Genomic DNA, 12,251 nt, shown 5'->3' on the forward strand with positions numbered 1-12,251 from the left:
GATTTCCATTTCTGTTTGCAAAATTGATTGGGTTTTCTGAGTGTCTTCTCTCACTAATCCGATGAATTCAAGTTCAGTGTCAGTGTCATCTCGTATTGACGGAGCCCGTGGTTTTCCGGTGAAATGTGCGTGTGGAGTAGATGTGACGATCTTCACAGCCAAGAGTCAAGACAATCCAGGAAGACCCTTTTCCGGTGTAAAAGCAAAAGAGATCCGGATATGTGGACAAACAAAAGAGATGTAAATAGAGTTGGTGTTTATATTGTGTATTTGTGTAGTGTATACTTGCTTAACTTGTCAGATTTGGTTTGTGGGTTGTGCAATAGGGTCATTTGTTTAAGTAGGTTGAGGATGCTGTGTAAGAAGAGGTCGAAGATGCTTTAGCAAAATTTGGAATCATTGCAAATGAGATTAACAAAGTCAAATCTGAGGCAAATGAGCTACATGCGATGTTACAAGAACTGAAAGAATAAGCAATATTGAACAAAAAGGAAATCTGCAAGTTGAAAGTGTGCTTAAAAGTGTGTTTTGTGTGGCTTTGCATGATCAACATTGCCAATGTTTACATAATGGTTGGTAAGGCAAAGAAAAAGGAATTTGTAATGTTGTATTAGTTGTTGTCTTTACTAGCTTATAATGACTTTGTAATGTCGTATTTGTGACTTATATGCCGTGTTTTTATAATGCTTTTGTTGTTGTTTTAATGAGTAACTAGACTTTTACCCGCGGTACATCGCGGGACTATATGTTTTTTTACAAAAAGAAAACATTTAATTTGTTTAGTAGATTAAAAATATATATGATTTAATGTTTTTTATTTTCTAAATATACAAATCTTATATCTATATATTTTTAATGTAAAATTTATATGTTTGATTTTTACTGTTTAAAATTTTAGGAACAATAAACATACAGTTCATTAAGTTAAAATCTAAATTATAACAATTATAACAACAATTTAAATTTTAAATTTTTTTTTGTTAATACTGTTTCTTTTGTATAGTGTTTAAGATAATATAATTGTATTTTGATTGTTATATCTAGGATTTCACCCGTGATATACTGTCTCGTATTACTATCGACCAAACCCGTCCTACCATCTAATCTCGTTTAGTGAAATTAAATATATCTAATGAATTTCACCCGTGGTATACCATCTCGTATTACTATCGACCCAAAACCGTCCTACCATCTAACCCCGTTCAGTGAAATTAAACATTATTTTATTGTTTTTATTTTAATAATATTTTTATTTAAAAGATATATAATTCAAATCAATTTAAAAGATATATAATTTAACAGATATTGTAGGGTAGAAATATCGGAAAATGTATGTTGGGAGTAATTAGTTGATGAAAAAATCTCGGATTATAGATATGTGAATAAACCCGTGTAGAATTTTTTGGGGAGATTTTTGGAAACGTTTGTTGAGCGCAATATAAAATATTTAAATTTTCAAATCTGAATAACTTTTTTTTTCTTTCAAATCTGAATAATTAATATCAATTAGATATCTTGAGAGATTTTTGGCAACTATTATTGAATATAATATCTTGAATTTAATTATCAACAGAAAATATTTAATGTCAGTGGCATGCCATTGTAAATAAGTGCCAAGTACAGGATTTATTTGCTAAAATGGCTGCAAAAATGTAGATGTAAATGTAGATGTAAATGTAGATGTTAGTGTTTGATTGAAAGCACGTGTAAAAGAACAATTAAACTAGTTCAAATTCAAATTGTTCAACTGAATCCCCTTAAATGGTTCAACTAAACAAGTAATCGATGGTTCAACTGTTTATTTTGGTAGCACAACGAGTTCAAATGGTTCCCATGGTTCATTCATCATAAATATAGTGGTTCATATGGTTCATTGAACGCTAAAAACATAAACCCGTGATTTTCCCGCCAAAAACGTAAACCCGTGATTTTCCCGCCTAAAACGTAAACCCGTGATTTTCTGGCAGAAACGTAAACCCGTAATTTTCCCACCGAAAAACGTAAACCCGTGATTTTCCCGCCAAAAACGTTAACCTGTAATTTTTCCGCCAAAAACGTAAACCTGTAATTTTTCCGCCAAAAATATAAATCCGTAAAAAGTGGAATCCGTAAATATCGTAAGTTTGATGATAATGAATTAATAATTATTAATAATGATAATTATTTATTATTGTTTTATAATAATAATTAATTAAATTATTACTTAAATGGATTAACCCATTTAACAACTCAACCCATCAAATTAAATGAGTTATGGGTTGACCCAACCTATTTAACAAAATGAGTTGAGTCAACCCATAACTCATTTAACCCTAAACTCATTTGATTATGAGTTGGGTTACCCATTTTGAGACCCATATGGTTCATACATAAATACTTGTATAATAAAAACAAAGTGGTTCACATGATTCATTCATCATAAATATAGTGGTTCACATGGTTCATACATAAATACTTGCATAATAAAAACAAAGTGGTTCACAAAGGTCATGCATAATTAAAGTTTTTATTTATAAAAAGTCTTATCAATGAAACTTTAATAGTAATAGTAGATTGTTGTTGAACTAGTAGTAAACTTCAAATGGTTCTACATATTATAAAATCATAAAACACATTTAAATATGATTATAGTTGAACTAGATGAACCTGTTGTACTAGGCTTGACGATTCCGAGAAACACAAATTTAAACACAAAGACTTGTTCTTAGTTGAACCTGTCGTTTGACAATTCCGAGAAACATTAATTTAAACACAAAGACTTGTTCGTAGTTGAACTTCTTGTACTAGTTGACGAGCTAATCTCAATCATCATTGGTAGGAGGCTGCAACCACCTCTCCAAGTTGATGACAGGCGTAGCTTTGTTATTAGTCTTCTTTCGGCGCTTCTCACCTGTGGATGGAAACCGGGTTTCTTGATTCCTTGCTGTTTTTAGAGTGTAATCCGGCGTTTTTGCGATCTTCTCCACATAGTGAGCCTGATGCGGCACCACATGTATCGTTCTGTAATATGCTAATGCCCACGTCTCGATCAAGTAATATTTCGAGCAAAGACCATAGATACTTACATTCAAGATCGAACGGTTATTCCATCTTAGATCGCTTTATGGTTGCAGCTATTGCATGGACGCATGGGTATTTATCTATATCAAAACATCTGCAAGAACAAGTTTTCTTTTCCAAGTCCACGAAATAAGAGAAACCATCTTTTCGATTTACGATGTATTCTTGTCGGAAGCTGTTTAGTTCAGTTGCACTTAACTTTGCAGCAATTGGACAACAGATGTGTAATATATTCTTCACAACAGGCATCACTTGTCTTGTGTTCGATGTAGATGCAGAATCTTTCTGATGTTTGTTGAACCACTCAGAAAACTTCTCCAAAATCGCATCGATCATTAGTAAAAGATGGTACTTCCTTATTTCCTGAAAACACAGCGTTCATTGACTCAACAGAGTTGCTAGTATCTATGTCGTACTTGTCTCCCTCGGAATAGCACCTAGCCCATTTCTCAAGCCCAATTGACTTATCGAGATAGTTAGGTACTTTAGGATACTTTCTCATAAAATCTCCATACTTAATGATGAACTCAGCCTGATTATAAATATGAGCACATTCCCTAAATTTTTCAATACCTACATCCTTGTCACATGTCAACCATTTCTTAATGTTTTGAGACAAATGTCATATACAATGTTCATGTGATGCCTTTGGGAACACATCCCAGACTCTCTTGATGATGTTTTTATGTCTGTCGCTTATGAAAACCAATTCCAGGTCATCCGCGATAATGGTATTTAACATTCTAAAAAACCAGTTCCAACTAGCATGATTCTCACTATCAATTACACCAGGAGTAATGATGATGATTAGGATCCTGAGTTGTTGCAATAACTAACATCTCTCCACATATAGTTTTCAGAAAAGTTGCATCGATCACTATAACTTTCCTCATTGCCTTAAACCCTTCAATGCTTGCGCCCAAAGCGATGAATTGGTACTTAAACATGTGTTCTTCATCCAATTCCACTTCCGTTATTGTCCCATGATTCACATACCTTAAAATGTGAAGATAAGCAAACAACAACTTGTAGCTAGTTTCAGGGTTCCCACGAACATCACTAACATGTTTTTTTTGCCCCCTTAAAGCTGCGGAGTAGGAAAAATCCAAACCAAGTCTTCCTTTAATAATACTCATTCTTTGTTTAGGTCATAGTGTGTCAAAATTACCAAGATAGTCACCATGCAAAATATCTGCTACTAATCAGAATGTGCCTTTTTGTTTATCATATCCACTAGCCTCCGGACACCGAGAGCATGTATGTATATTTTTGTGTACCTTCACACTCCAAAAATCTGAGCTCTTAGTTTTTGTAATTCTTAAATACCAGTCACAACCCAATGATGCGAGAGCGCGTCACATATGCCACTATGGGGGAAAAACGAATCTGGAGTGCCATCTTATAATCTGAGTGCCACTATAAATGTGATATTCCAAAATTACCTTTAATGAAATTACAACTGGTATAAATAAGAGATTATAGAATAACAGGTACAAATGATATAACTAAATGATAATATAATACAATTGGTACAAAATGGTATAATTGTATGTAAATAGAAACAATCGGTACAAATGGTATTATTGAAAAAATAGTACAACAGATACAAATAATATAAGTGAGATATAAATATGAACAACTGGTACAAAATGTATTAATAGTACAGTTGATACAACTCAGTTATACGGGAAAAATGGTACAAAATGGTAGAAGTTAAGCTATTTGTATTTCTAAACCCGATATCTAGGGTTCGTTGAGAAGAAAGAAGTAATCTAGGGTTTCGTTAGATTGCAGAAAAAGAAGAAGAGATCGAAGAAAGAGAAGAGAAATCCATGAAAAAGAAGAAGATAGATAGATCCATGGAGAAGAAGAAGAAAGATTTCTAGAAAATTGATTTTGATAGAGAATAGACAAAATCTAAAAGAATAAAAAAGAAGAAGTGGAAAGAGAAAAAAAAAAGAGGCAGTATTTTATTTTAAGTTGGCAAAGGAAGGAGTGACAGGGATACGTAATATATGGATTATGTTAAGGATTTTTGGATTTTTCATATAAATTTTGATTTAAAATAAAACTAAAATTAAAATGAAAAACGTGGGAGGGTATGAGTGAACATATTTATTGAGTTAGTGGCATTAGTGATAAAATTCCCAATGATGCTTGACTGCATTCTAACATAAGACGGCCCGTGTCAGATTTAATAGTTTTCACATCAAACAATCCCTCCTTTGCAGCTCTATTAATCAAATCCCATATTGCTTCAATAAAACGAAATTCTTGATCTTTTCAAACACCAATATCATCTTCCCATTCTTTGACAACGACAGCTTCACTTTCTTGTACCGGACGTGCAAGCTCAACATATTCTTCCCTAACATCACTATCAGAATCTTCATTAACACCATTCTCTAGCATCGGCGGTTCAATAACAGTTTCAGTAACTCCATTCTCTAGCATCAGCGGTTAAGTAACTCCATTCTCTAGCATCAGCGGTTCAGTAACTCCATTCTCTAGCATTAGCGGTTCGATAATAGGTTCACTAGCTGTCTCATGTTGTTCCTCTGGTTCAATAATAGGTTCATAAACACTCAGATTTCCTATAATTCACACCGCATAAACTTCTTCGCTCTACTATTGGAACTTGCCTATTATTACTTTCAAAATCACTGCATAACTCTACATGCAAAACTGGTCTAAGCCCCTCTTTATTCAATAACGTTAAATATATCAACACATCCTCATCATCTACAATATAAGACTCTCTTCGTGCTTTAGATATCATGTAACTCAATTTCAGCTTCCGTTTCTCTCCATCTAGAGCAATCTTTTTACAGATCTTATCTACTAAATCCGCATATGTTATTCTCTCCAAAAATGATGTCTTAAATACTATGCCGTATATTGAATTTTTGCAACTCCACTCATGGTCTGTTGAATAGTACCCTCCATAGTCAAAATGTATGTTCGTCTAGATCTTCTTCTTCATCGCCTCCTATAAATATAAACAATATATTATGAATTGTATCAGTCAAACCACGATTTGTACCAGTTGTCTGATTCAATTTCAGATCGTCCATTCATTTTATTCTGCAACTATTGATTGATTCCGGGGAGTAACACAATTCAATTCTGATAAGTGTGTATTTTGCATGTTTTGAGCATCCATTTGTCATCACTTTAGCATCATATCATCACTGTTTTATACCATTTCTCATCATTTGTCATCACTTTACATGTTTACGATAGGTTTGCATGCATGTTGCATATTTGTGTTGATTTCAGGTGATTTGGAGCTGTTGACGAGCTAACTGGAAGAAGCGGACCTGATCATGACAAACCACTCGACCCAAAGGTCGAGTAGGAGCTTCAAGATCTCAAGAGATCACTCGACCCCCAGGTCGAGTAGATGGCATCACCACTTCACCTCACCACTCGACCACGAGGTCGAGCGTCTTCATCTCCATCACCTGACCATCACTCGATCACATCAGTCGACCCTGAGGTCGAGTGTCTTCACCACCATTACCTGATCATCACTCAACCATATCACTCTACCTGGAAGTCGAGTATCACCTTCACCACCACTCGACTGCACCCTCGATAGCAAGCTTCAGAGTCTTCTTCATTCCGCACTCAACCAGACACTCGAGCACAAGGAAGAAAAGAAGACTCCAGCTATTCACTCGACCTCCCACTCGACCACCTGGGTCGAGTACAGTTCTTAATCCGTCCCAATACTTCGTCGTTTTAAGTATTAGGGTTTCGGAATATTTGGCTATAAGTAGCATGTACTTCACATTTTCGCAAACAAGTTTTTATCTAGTTTTATTTCGCAGACCTTGTGTTCTAAACCTTTTGTAATCTGGATTTCTCTATATCTATTCAGTATTCAGTATTCAGTTTCTGTTCTTGATTTCGTTTACTGTTGTTCATTCTGTTATCATCATGCTGTTACACTGCTGTTATCACGTTTTCAACTTGTTCAACGCTTATGCTTTCTGTTATGATGTCTGAGTAGTGAATAGGTTTCTGAGGATGGGTTAGAGTAGTGTAGGATTCTTAGTATGCTAGGTGATTGAGTATTGATTGATAGATCCCTTCTGGATTAGTTGTTCTTAATGCATATTGCTTTCTGATCAACTGGAATTTGAGCCCAGACATTTCCGCGCCCAAAAGGTGTTCGATGAAATGTCTGAACCACTAATTCCAGAGATTCGTGACCCTGTACCAAGGTATTGGCTGCAGGAAGCGTTTTGGCTTTAACTTGTTGATTCGTAATGCCTGTTAGGTTAGCTCTAGTCAATGGTGATTGACTCTGGGACTAGGTTAACTTGAGAGTGTCTGTTGCGGTGGCACTTAGATTTGGTTAATGAACTTGTTGTCTAGGGTTAATTTATTGAGCATGTCAATCACCTGTAAACTGAGGAAACGAAACTACTCAATTACCCCATCCTCGGGAATTTTTTATCTGATTGAACTCTTTGTTTACTCTACTGTTGTTTACTGCATCTTGTTATCTATCGCTTAATTTCTGCAGTTCTTTCTTGTTACTCGACCTCATACTCGACCACCAAGTTGTCTGGCAACAGACTGTGCAGTCGAGTATCTGTGTTTTATTTTCTGTCTGTTTACTCGACCTGTCACTCGACCTCACCTAGTGCTCTGCAAAGAGCTGTGTTGGTCGAGTGTTTTACTGTTTCTACTTGAATTTCTGTTTTCTGCATGTTCACTTAGGATTGCTAGAACATACCACAACCTGTTATTGCTTGGCTTGACTTAGTGACATTCTGATCACATCTTGATTGTTAGCATCACACCCATTTGTATTGACAACCTAAAATATTACAACGACATGATTGGTGTTTTAGGATAATTGACTAAAAACCTATTATCAATTTGGAAAGGGAACCAAACCCAGATTTGACAGAGAGGAGCTTAAGGACTTGTGGGCCACTATTGGAAACAATCTACCGCTAAACTCGACGCTGTCCAAGAGCAACCAAATCCGGAGTCCTGTGATCCGCTTCTTTCAGAGATCGGTTGCCAACGTCTTTTACTCCAGGGAGTCTACAGGCACCGTGTCTAACACGGACATGGAGATGATAGATTATGCGCTTACAGGGATTCTCCGCCGGACGAAGGGAAAGAATGTCTTGAGAGGCGATCTCAACAACACACCACCAGTAATGCCTCTGATGATCCATCTGTGTGGATATAGGAAGTGGGCGTTGACGAACGGAAAGAAGAAGGTGAGAGGAGCACTATGCGTGGGTGGCGTTGTGACGCCAATTCTGCAAGCTTGTGGAGTACCGCTCAAGGAACCAGGGTTAGCACTGAGGATGATGGACTTGGATCATTTGCGCCGATGTGAGTTCTTGGAGTTTGACATGGCTGGCGACTTTCACCGCTACAGGTTTGAGCATTCATCGATTAGAATCGCCAACATTCTCCTCCCCTGCATTGACGCTATTAGGATTCTCGAGGGCAGGAACATTGACTTCAAGCCTGCGCTTGAAGATCTTTATTTCGAGGGCAGTCCGCCAACTGAGGAGATCAGTCACACCGAAGGAGCTACAATAGAAGATGTTGATGAGACAGATGATATAGATGAGGTGGAGTTTGACACGAGCATGTATCATTTCAGTGAGCACATACCTCCAGCGAGGGAAAGCAAGAGTTTGAGCAAAGCTCACAGGAACAACAGCAAGCTGCAGAAGTGGTGCAAGAAACATGATAAGTTACTCGCTAAGTGCCTCAGGGCTATCAAGTTTCTGAAGGACAAGATCAGCTGCTCCTCTTCCACTACAGCTATTCCGCAGGGACAGCTCCCTCAGGAGATTCCTTCGAGGAGATATGACGCGCCCGAGCCAAGTCAGCGCAGGCCTGAGCCTAGAGAGCAGGAGATTCCGCATGTCCCTGCGAAGCATTCATCATTCGAGCCTCGTGAATTTGGGAGGAAGAGGAGGACAACACTCACTCGATCTAGCAGCAGGAGCAGACGACTTCTGCAGTCTCGTAGTTTACGCGACCGCGGTGCTGGCCGCAGCAGAAGGAGAGAGGTCGAGTATCCTCAGAGCGGTGCTGGCCGCCAGAGAGCTGATGAGGTCGAGTACCCACCTGCTGGAGCTGATACAGAACAAGGCGGCTCGTCTATAGCCTAGGAGCAATCACAGGCGGCCATTGACGAGCAACTACGTTCATTCTTCGACTGAGGTAAGCGCCTCACTTCACCATTGTATTATATCATCCGTTGTGATTTGTTTCTTCATTTTGTTTCTGTGATTGGATTTGTCCTGAGTACTCTCTTCCAAGTTTATTCGCACAGTGGACTGTGTGATTTAAGTTTGGGAGAGGGCTCAGGAAGTGTGTGTTGCATTGTGTATATTTTTGAGTCTGCATTCATCTAAGGCATAGAAAAACCAAAAAAATTTGAAAAATTTCAGAAAATGATTTCAAAAAAAGAAAAACAAGAGTGTTCATTTAGTTGCATTACATTTAGGATCGAGTCTAGAGTGTTTCATTTAGGATTGTTGCATATGCATAGGGGATAATGATGAGATAGCCTTGTAAGCATTTTGGTTCACCGGCTAACTCAGTGCCCTCGTTGCTAGTTGTCTGTTGCGTAGTCAATGAATTTGAAATAAAACTGAACCATGCCTAGATTGCTCTACTCGACCACACTGTCATGATCTGATACCATTCCCTATCAATTTGAACCTGAATCTGATCTCTAATTATCATGTCTGCATCAAATTTGAACTCATGGATACCCTAAAATACTTGGATTTTCTTATTCATTTTGATCTCTCTTGTTAATCCAAGTAGCTGACTCTCCTTATTAGAGCAGTTAACCCAAACCCAAACCTAGACTTTCTTTCAAGCCCTATATCACTTGTGAGTGTTTGTGAGGTTTTATTCCGATTAAGCCTGGTAGAAAGTGTTAGGTTCGTAACGACAGAGATAGTGTCTCATGTAGTTCTAGTTCGCATTTTTTGGACTAGATAGGATTAGGTGGGCGCTTATACTTTCGGTTGGGATGTGTTTAAAAGAAAAACAAAGGGGTTGATTCATTGATAAGAAAAGGTAAAAGACTCTAGGTGAAGTAAGCTAAAGAAGCAGAAAAAGTCTAGTAAAGGTTTTGGGATTTGTAAAGAAAAGAAAGAGTTCTTGTTAGCTATTGAAGATGGGCAAAAGCCCTTGGTTTTAGAATGTTAAAAAACAGGAACCTTAGTTGTTAAAGAAATCCAAATCCGCTAGATGTATCAAAGTGTTGAGAAAGCTTCTCCTAGAGTTAAGAGAAAAGAAAAGAATGATTAGAAAAAGGGCTTAAAAGATTCATGAATGCAAAGGGTAGAGTTAAGTTCTTATATTGGGATTGGAGATGGGGTTACCATTAGAGCTTCGTTTGATATACTCTGGGTAGGTGGGATCTAATCTCTGTATGCATAGCTTGGGACTTACCTTTAGCATTCTACTAAAGCTTAATCATTTTTTGAGAGATCCCCTGTTACTGAAGCCTATTCTGTAAGGGACCATCTTTGTCTCTTGACCTTTTACCTTAGCCAAATGAGTTCATTGATGATGCATTGCTTGATTCACGTTCCAGAACTAAGGAATGTTAAAGGGATTGGTAGATTTGAAAACTTGTGTAGGTCGAGCATATGAGTCGGATTGATTGATAATGAGGCATGACTAACGTTTTTAAGTAGAATTCGATCTTGCAGCTTAGAACTTTCAACTTGGAAATTGATTTCATCTAGTTTATCTGGTGCTTTAGCTCTGAGTCCCCGCTTTCAAACCTCACCTCTAGCTTGTTCTTGATTGTTTGCTTGAGGGCAAGCAAAGACTAAGTTTCGGGGAGTTGATAAGTGTGTATTTTGCATATTTTGAGCATCCATTTGTCATCACTTTAGCATCATATCATCACTGTTTTATACCATTTCTCATCATTTGTCATCACTTTACATGTTTAGGATAGGTTTGCATACATGTTGCATATTTGTATTGATTTCAGGTGATTTAGAGCTGTTGACGAGCTAACTAGAAGAAGCGGACCTGATCATGACAAACCACTCGACCCCAGGTCGAGTAGATGGCATCACCACTTCACCTCACCACTCGACCACGAGGTCGAGCGTCCTCATCTCCATCACCTGACCATTACTCGATCACATCACTCGACCCTGAGGTCGAGTGTCTTCACCACCATTACCTGATCATCACTCGACCATATCACTCTACCTGGAAGTCGAGTATCACCTTCACCACCACTCGATTACACCCTCGATGGCAAGCTTCAGAGTCTATTTCATTCCGCACTCAACCAGACACTCGAGCACAAGGAAGAAAAGAAGACTCCAGCTATTTACTCGACCTCCCACTCGACCACCTGGGTCGAGTACAGTTCTTAATCCGTCCCAATAAAGTATTAGGGTTTCAGAATATTTGGCTATAAGTAGCATGTACTTCATATTTTCGCAAACAAGTTTTTATCTAGTTTTATTCCGCAGACCTTGTGTTCTAGACCTTTTGTAATCCGGATTTCTCTTTATCTATTCAGTATTCAGTATTCAGTTTCTGTTCTTGATTTCGTTACTGTTGTTCATTCTGTTATCATCATGCTGTTACACTGCTGTTATCATGTTTTCAACTTGTTCAACGTTTATGCTTTCTGTTATGATGTCTGAGTAGTGAATAGGTTTCTGAGGATGGGTTAGAGTAGTGTAGGATTCTCAGTATGCTAGGTGATTGAGTATTGATTGATAGATCCCTTCTGGATTAGTTGTTCTTAATGCCTATTGCTTTCTGATCAACTGGAATTTGAGTCCAGACATTTCTGCGCCCAAAAGGTGTTCGATGAAATGTCTGAACCACTAATTCCAGAGATTCGTGACCCTGTACCAAGGTATTGGTTGCAGGGAGCATCTTGGCTTTAACTTGTTTATTCGTAATGCCTGTTAGGTTAGCTCTCGTCAATGGTGATTGACTCTGGGACTAGGTTAACTTGAGAGTCTCTGTTGCGGTGGCACTTAGATTTTGTTAATGAACTTGTTGTCTAAGGTTAATTTATTGAGTATGTCAATCACCTGTAAACTGAGGAAACGAAACTACTCAATTACCCCATCCTCGGGAATTCTTTATCTGATTGAACTCTTTGTTTACTCTACTGTTGTTTACTGCATCTTGTTATCTGT

The 12,251-nt window shown here is 37.7% G+C and overlaps 4 pseudogenes across 4 annotated transcripts; 3 read left to right on the forward strand and 1 right to left on the reverse strand.

Annotated features, from left to right (window-relative positions):
* Positions 1 to 49: 49 nt before the first annotated feature.
* Positions 50 to 609, forward strand: AT2G06235 (annotated as a pseudogene; the record flags this gene model as incomplete). Its single annotated transcript has 1 exon — positions 50 to 609.
* A 2,240-nt stretch (positions 610 to 2,849) lies between these two features.
* On the reverse strand, positions 2,850 to 6,040 carry AT2G06240 (annotated as a pseudogene; the record flags this gene model as incomplete). Its single annotated transcript has 1 exon — positions 2,850 to 6,040.
* A 175-nt stretch (positions 6,041 to 6,215) lies between these two features.
* Positions 6,216 to 6,959, forward strand: AT2G06245 (annotated as a pseudogene; the record flags this gene model as incomplete). The annotated part of the gene is made up of 1 exon: positions 6,216 to 6,959.
* A 995-nt stretch (positions 6,960 to 7,954) lies between these two features.
* Positions 7,955 to 9,218, forward strand: AT2G06250 (annotated as a pseudogene; the record flags this gene model as incomplete). Its single annotated transcript has 1 exon — positions 7,955 to 9,218.
* Between the last annotated feature and the right edge of the window lie 3,033 nt (positions 9,219 to 12,251).

Source organism: Arabidopsis thaliana, chromosome 2 (assembly GCF_000001735.4).
Source record: "Arabidopsis thaliana chromosome 2, partial sequence".
NCBI lineage: Eukaryota > Viridiplantae > Streptophyta > Magnoliopsida > Brassicales > Brassicaceae > Arabidopsis > Arabidopsis thaliana.